Source organism: Rhinatrema bivittatum, chromosome 16 (assembly GCF_901001135.1).
Source record: "Rhinatrema bivittatum chromosome 16, aRhiBiv1.1, whole genome shotgun sequence".
NCBI classification, from domain to species: domain Eukaryota; kingdom Metazoa; phylum Chordata; class Amphibia; order Gymnophiona; family Rhinatrematidae; genus Rhinatrema; species Rhinatrema bivittatum.
The window spans coordinates 46,469,908-46,478,290 of NC_042630.1; the positions used below are offsets into that span (position 1 = coordinate 46,469,908).

The 8,383-nt window shown below is 43.2% G+C and overlaps 1 pseudogene; it reads right to left on the reverse strand.

Annotated features, from left to right (window-relative positions):
• Positions 1-2,129: 2,129 nt before the first annotated feature.
• LOC115077623 lies at positions 2,130-3,051 on the reverse strand (annotated as a pseudogene).
• Between the last annotated feature and the right edge of the window lie 5,332 nt (positions 3,052-8,383).

Here is an 8,383-nt window from a genome sequence, read left to right on the forward strand (position 1 = left end):
ATCCTTCTGCTTTTCATGGAGAACTTGCCCCGCGTTCACACTTTTTTGGAAGTGTGCTGCTATGTTCCTGCACTTGTGTATTAACGTATGCAGGTATTCATTCTGTTGGTGATTGGACTCCAACCCCAGAGCTATCTTCACTACCAGGTATAGAGTGTGTGCAAAACATCAGATGTTCTGAAAGCCCCCGTTGGATATTGCATTTACCATGTTTGCACCATTGTCTATGACAAAGAACCCTGCCTGAAGATTCCTGTTTCTCTGGTGTAGCTGCCAGCTTGCCAGCATCTGTATGATGCATGCTAGAATATTGGCTGAGGTATGGGCATCGACTGTTAGGTAGGTGTGCAGTAAAGTCCACCTCCACCCTGATGCTTGTTCACTAATAGAGCTGCTACCTGCCCCTGCCTCAGCCAGGTTCCACCAGTGTGCTGTCAGGGAGAGGTAAGAGTGTAAAGCATTCATGGCAGTCCAGATATTGGAGGCTAAGACAGAAGTAACGTATCCTCCTAAACCTTCTTCAACTATTAAGTCTTCCATTTCTGATGAAGGGAATCCCATACAAGATGATTCTTCATCAGAATCAGGTTCAAACACTGACTGCCCTACATCGTCTGCCCTAACTAGAGTTTGCTCTTGCACTACAGTTTTTGGGTCTCACTCTTTTGTCTTGGATGGCTCAGCCTCCCCTTCACTCACCTCCAAAACAACAGGGTCAGAAACAGGTGGTGGCGGTGCATCATCTTTAAATTTAAGATTTTTTCTGGATGGAACTGCCTACCCCTCCAGAGACTTTAGATTGGAACAGCTCCATTTTTAACTTTAATAGGGCACTGCCTTTTGAAGTACCTCCTCTTCCAGTGCCAAACACTTGACCACATCTATATTTCCCTGACATCATGGATGGATTTAATGTCACTGCCTACTAGGGATTTCAATTAAAAGGAGTATTTCTTTATTGGTGACTGAACACCTTTGTACCAATATATGTGAGTGTGGAAAACTACCCACAGATGCACAGTGCAGTGCCTTGCTGTACACTACAACTGAGACTGCTCTGTGTGCACAAAAACTGAAACTCCAAATAAAACACTGGAAGCCTCATAAAGCCTAATTCCTACAGTGATGCTGCTTGTTGTTTGAAAATACCAACTTCCAGAGAGCCACTGCAGCTCTCACACTATCTCTCACCCATACCACCCAAACCCTGCCTGCAACCTACCCCAGGGGGGTAAGATCAGCAGCAAAATGACACTGCTGGCAGCTTGTTTCAGTAGGAGAGACAGAGAGACAGTCTTAGTTCAATTAAAAAAAAAAGAGCAGTAAAAAAAAAAAGCCTGGCTGCCTGGTAGGCATAGCAGCAAAAAAGAATAAATATCTTTTTTCAGCAATAGAAAATTAATTGTAGCAAACTAGCAATAGCAATTGAATAACGATTTGAGACATTCTGAGAGAGCTCAAACAGCAAACAACCTTCTCAGATAGAACTCAAGAAGAAAGAGCACTGCATGGCATGCCGTGTGCTATGCTTACTTAAGGTAGAAATGCAGAAGGATCAGTATCACAGAGCACTGGGAGCAGTGATTGGCTGAATTAGAAAAATGCTTTGCTCTGATACGTTGGAATTCTGGTCTTCTTGTCAACCTGTCTGACCCATTCTATGACAGGGCTGTGAGGTCACTTATGAATCACAGGAAAGGGCTGGTGTTGTTATGGATACTCCCACTTGACCTTCTCCTATTTCAAAAGGCTGCTAAGAAAGCACTGTGAACCAAACAAATGAAACTAATATGATCTGTTTCATTCATGGTGGCTCGTCATTCGTTTTGCAGACCCATGAATCAAACAAATAGGAACCTATTCATTGCGGATGCCACATTTGTTGAATACAAATCCCTACAATCTAGTCTCTGCCCAATTTTATACTTGGTGCAGTGCTATAGACTGTAGTTGATCACTGACATTTCACTCACATCTTTAAAACTCGAGATCCTCTCTTCCTGCCTTCACCATCTTCATCTTTATACAGAGGGTCTGAACAAAACACATTTCATGCCTTATTTTGGTCAACCATGACATTTGACAGACAAACACAAATGTTCTTCTAGTGTTTAATTTTAAAACAATTTCTAATAAATACTTGTCGTAGGGCTTCCTTTTACTGCTTTGTTTTTCAGGCTGTAAATGAGGGGGTTGAACATGGGAATTAAAACATTATACAGTAGAGCAAAGAGCTTGTTTTGATCCAGTGATTGCATGGATGTTGGTCTCATGTACAAAAACATTGTAGTCCCATAGAAGAGAATAACGACTGTGAGGTGTGAGGAGCAAGTGGAGAAGGCTTTGTTTCTTCCCCTCTGCAGAACGAATCCTCAGAATGGAGGAGATGATATAGATGTAGGATGTCAGGGTTAAGATGAGGCAGGGCAGTGCTATTAAAGCTCCAGCAATGTAATTTATATTTTCAACAGTGAAGGTGCTGGAACAGGAGAGTTTTAGCAGTACTGAGATATCACAGAAGAAATGATTAATCACATTGGACTTACAGAAGGCGTAATGAGATATGAGAACAGTGTGTGCCACTGGTTCCAGAAATGCAAATACCCAGGTTCCTGCAACCATCAATAGACAGAGTCTTGGATTCACAATTATGGAATAATGTAGGGGGTGACAGATGGCCACATAGCGGTCATAAGCCATGACTGTAAGCAGGACATATTCTATACCTATTGAAGACATGAAAAAGTGCATTTGTGTAAAACATCCAACTGCAGAAATATGTTGTCTCTTTCTTAAAAGGATGTCCAACAGTTTGGGGAGAGTGAGTGAGGTATAAGAGATATCAAGGAAGGACAAGTTACAGAGGAAAAAGTACATGGGAGTGTGCAAGCGAGGGTCCAGGCACGTCAGGGTTATAATGGCGACATTTCCTATCAGGACAATTAGGTAAATCAGTAAAATCAGAAGGAAAAGGGGAATTTGTAGAGTTGGGAATTCAGGAAATCCCAGAATGATGAATTCTGTCACTGTGGTGAGATTTTCCTCTTCCATTGGACTTTGGGATATATTAAGGGAATTTAAGAAACATTGGCATTGTTAGAAATCAACTCATTAGATGCACATGAGGGAGAAAGCTACGAGATACTGCATAGGGACACACACAGTTACTAGAGATGAAAGAGAGGTCCATCCACAGAGTTCAGCCTTCTTCAAACAGCACACATTTGGGTATTTATTTGTTTGTTAAATTGATGACGTGGAGTTCTGGAAGACGTCATTCATCTTCTCTGAGAGCCTCCTGGCACACACATATCCTGAGAAAGAACAGAGGAAGGACCATTAGGCTGAACGAGCTGTGCAGGTTTGAAGGAGTCAGTTTTGAAAACCATTGACCAGTCTTTGGGGTCAGATTTAAACTCAGAATAAAAGAGGTACAGATGTAGCCACTAATAAACCAAATATCACCATAAAGAATGGTATCCTAAACAGACAAGCACAAAACATAATGAGAAATCCTAATGTGTCATTATAAACTTTGAAACAGGTCACATGTTTGTAACTACTTCCCAGTCCTCCCCTTAAGGATAAGGGGCTCAGAGTCAGTACTGGGGCTATCACTGTCTCTGCTCCCTGGTGTGTATGCTGCAATGAGGGAAAGGATTTACTCGTAAGGACCAATGCGCTGACCATTGCTGTGCCTTCAGTGTGCCAGAAAATAGCTGGGACTCCATACTGGTGTTGCAATGTAAATCTTTACTGGATCAAATCTTCAACATGAATAGTTGGCCATTCTCTACATTTCTTCCTTGTACCAGCCATCCTATGGAAAATAAATTTGTTATAAAATCTGTGTCTCCTTGAGTCTCTATATGGGGTCCCTGCTATTCCCTCCTGGATATTAGTGTGGACTTGGTGGTAACTAAGCAGGTTCCTCCCTTCTACTGAGGTTTCTCCTTGGTGATTCCTGCAATCTATTGCTTGATCTTAATTCTCAGTTACATTCCCCTCCATCTTAGTGTGCCAGGAGGGCACCTCCTCTGCCGGGTGAGCACTGGATAAATACCTTGATGCTTCCTCTCTCTTCAGTGATCACTGGATTTTCATTCCCGCTCCCCCTCCCCCCCCCCCCACTTAAATGATTTCCTCCACCCTGGCACCAAGTCTCCCAAGTTGAGTGGCACAGGATTGTACGGATGCCTTATTGCAAAGTTCTTGACGACACAGTGGCAGTGCTAATTCTGTTTTCTTAACTTGTGTGAGGTTTTGTTTTTTGTGCAGTCAATTTTGTTTACCTGGGCATTCTTGCTTTCATTTGGGGAATCTTTTAGGTGGGGAAGAATTTGAAAGTTCCTGTCTAGATGCAAACTCTCTGGATGCTTTTATCCTCGGGCTTTGCACCAGTGTCCAAAGGAAAAATCCGAACATCCTTTCCCTTTGAGAATTGCGCTGGAACCAAGGACCCAGATAAATTTACCCCAACATGATCTGCGTGGACTTCAAAATAATTTGTGCAGATTTTCAAAAAATACCATGTATGGGCAATATTTCTAATTCCCGACCTAACCATGACTCCAGAAATGGTCCTCCTAAAGCAGCTCACAGTACATGAGCCCCGGAGCACCATGAATGCTTTTAGCCAGGTGCTGACGGGGCAGTTTTCAGGCATCCAGGTTACTCAAGTGCATCAGCAATTACCTGGGTGAGTGGCTTTTGGAAACTGCCCGGCCCGTGTGCTGTGTTCACGCCTGGGGCACTCTACAGCCTTCACGCCAAGCCTCCCAGGATGTGTTTGAGTATTTGGTTATTCCCCAGGATTCACAGCACAACCAAAAAAAACCTGTGTATCCTAAATATTAATTTAAAATACCCAAGAACTCATGGAAAAGCTGGCAGTGCAGCCGCACAGCAGAAGGGTAATGGCATTAGACTGAAGGCACGTGCTTGAGGCTTCACTTCCCTTTGAATATTAGTGCCTGGAAAAGCACGCAGGATAAAATCACCTGTGGGCTTTACACCTGCTATTTGTGTGAGTGCAGGGGGAGGAGATAAGGGGAGAGTGCTTGTGCTTTATAGACTGGTGAGGGATCACCTCCTTTTGAGAGCGGTAGATTGCACATGTGCTATGAACCTCTATAGGTGCTATGGAGCCACTCTAAGTACTGCAATTTCAGATAGGGTCAATTGATCGGAGTAAATTGCTATTTCCCTAGATAAATGACTGTGAAAGTTGCTGGCTCAGGGTTTATCAGCATCAACCAAACCCTATTTATGTTTCTGCTGTGATACAAATTTAATCCTTTCTAATGAACCAGGATCCAATCCATTTACCTAGACCCTAAATAATTTCCATCTTAACAAAGGGAACCTCTTATAAGTGGTCTTCATCTCTTCCATAGCAGTGTTAGTCAGTCCTGGTCACTGCTGCCCATCCAGGTCAGAGGCTGTCTCTGTCTCCTCCATCCATTGTCTCTCAATCTCTCTCTTGAGTTCATCTCAATATCCTAAACCTTTCCTTCCTAGTCCTGCTCTCCAGTGCCCCTTCCTATCTCTCAGCCCTCATCTCTTCCCATGCTGATTTATACCTTCCACTGCACACAGCACAGACATCACCCCTGTGTGCCCAGCTTCCTTCATGCCTTCATCTATGGATCTCTTTCTCCCTCTCTCCTGATCAAACTCCTCTCTCCATCCTGAAATCCTGCCTCATTGCTACTTATCTCCAGAGAACCTTTGGTAATAAAGCCCTCTGCTCAGTGTCTTCTGCATCATCACGCACTGCCGAACTCTCAGAACTGCAGGGCCTCCCCATGTAACTCCTCTCTCCATCCTGAAATCCTGCCTCATTGCTACTTATCTGCAGAGAACCTTTGGTAATAAAGCCCTCTGCTCAGTGTCTTCTGCATCATCACGCACTGCCGAACTCTCAGAACTGCAGGGCCTCCCCATGTAACTCCTCTCTCCATCCTGAAATCCTGCCTCATTGCTACTTATCTGCAGAGAACCTTTGGTAATAAAGCCCTCTGCTCAGTGTCTTCTGCATCATCACGCACTGCCGAGCTCTCAGAACTGCAGGGCCTCCCCATGTAACTCCTCTCTCCATCCTGAAATCCTGCCTCATTGCTACTTATCTGCAGAGAACCTTTGGTAATAAAGCCCTCTGCTCAGTGTCTTCTGCACCATCACGCACTGCCGAACTCTCAGAACTGCAGGGCCTCCCCACATAACTCCTCTCTCCATCCTGAAATCCTGCCTCATTGCTACTTATCTGCAGAGAACCTTTGGTAATAAAGCCCTCTGCTCAGTGTCTTCTGCACCATCACGCACTGCCAAACTCTCAGAACTGCAGGGCCTCCCCATGTAACTCCTCTCTCCATCCTGAAATCCTGCCTCATTGCTACTTATCTGCAGAGAACCTTTGGTAATAAAGCCCTCTGCTCAGTGTCTTCTGCACCATCACGCACTGCCGAACTCTCAGAACTGCAGGGCCTCCCCATGTAACTCCTCTCTCCATCCTGAAATCCTGCCTCATTGCTACTTATCTGCAGAGAACCTTTGGTAATAAAGCCCTCTGCTCAGTGTCTTCTGCATCATCACGCACTGCCGAACTCTCAGAACTGCAGGGCCTCCCCACGTAACTCCTCTCTCCCAAATGTCTTCCATTACATTGTAAGCTCTTTGAGGAAAAGAACCTCCTCATTTAGCCCTCGACATCATCTAGACACAGATCCTTTATTGCATACTATGTAAATATTCACTGTAAATGCGTTTTACTATGTAAATATTCCTGTCCCTTTTCTCTTTTTTCCTCCTATCCCAGTTGATAATTTCCTTGTTCATTGTAACTTTTATTTTCTGCACCAGTTCAATTACCCTAGTTCTATGTTCATTACACTACTTGTTAAATGTAAACCGACTTGATGCAACCTCTGGTCGTGAAAGCCGGTATAGAAATAAATAAATAAATAAATAAATAAATAAATAAATAACCTGCAGTGCCATCTATGCCTGTTTGTTTTGTATTTTGTGCTGTCTTGATGTAGCTGTTTTATCCATTGTTCATGACTCCTACTTGTGCTTGGCAGAGCAAGAAAAGATGGAGGTTGAGTACGATAAGGATCCTTCAAGTGCTAATAGCAAACCTTCCTCACACATTCCTTAACTTGGGGGTCTTCATCGCTCTCTTCTACTGAGGTTTCCGCTTGGTGACACCTGCAATCTACTGCTTGATCTTGATTCTCACACAGCCACTAAAATAAAATTCTCCAGGAAGCATTACACATCTATAACATCACAGATGCTAAATCTTAAGCTCATATGCAAAAGTTGATTGTCATCCATGGAATTCTTCACTGTAAAGTACTTGGCTTTACAAGTGTCATCCATAGCATGCCTTATGTATAATTTAGCACAGATATGAGCCATATTTTGCTCAGAAGAGCTGCTTCAGTGGGTAGTAACTATATATATATTGCTAAGGCATCATTGAAAATAAATATAAGAGAGACCATGCATATACAACATTCAGTACAAGAACACATCACAAATAAGAACAGCATCCTAATAATGTACTTTAGTGAATAATTTTACACGTATCTTATCTCTAAGTTCAGGATGACACAGTAGCAGTGCTAATGACGTTTTCTTAACTTGTCTAAGGATTCACTCGTGTGGTGTCATTTTTGCTTACCTGGACTTTGTTCTCTATTGGATCAATATTCTTGGGTTCAGGAAATGTGTTACAAGTCTGGAGTATCTTTCGTGGTGATAATTCTGAAAAGTACTTGCATAGATGCAAAGTCTCTGGATGCTTTTATCCACGGGCTTTGGACCCGTTTCTAAAAGGATAGTCTGAGCATCCTTTCCCAAGGAGAATTATGCTGGGACCCAGGACCCGGACAGATTTACCCATTACCATGTAGGTAATCTTTTCCCTTCAAATTACGCTGTGTAGATATGAAAATCCCATCTGTGGGAATTATTTCTCTCCCCTGAACTAAATACATCCCTGGAACTGCCTCCTTCTAATGCAGCTAACAGTACATGAGACTTACATGAGTTATTTTTCCCCCTCAACCTAAAACACATCCCTCACACATTCTTTACCTTCAGAGGACTCAGCTTTCCATGCTGATCATTCTTGGTATGATCAGCGATGATCTCTTGTGTGCACGAGCCCTCACGTAGTTGGTAAGTGAGAAATCTGCATCAGCTCTATCCTCAACAGTTAGAAGTATTTATAGTCACCATGTATCCCTTCGGGAAAGAAAGAATCCCTCAGGCTGAAAATTTCCAATCATAGATCACATGGCAGAGAAACAGCAAGGGAGTCCTGTATTATGTACATGGTTAGACTATCTTATATATTTGTGATCGGGGGCAGAGG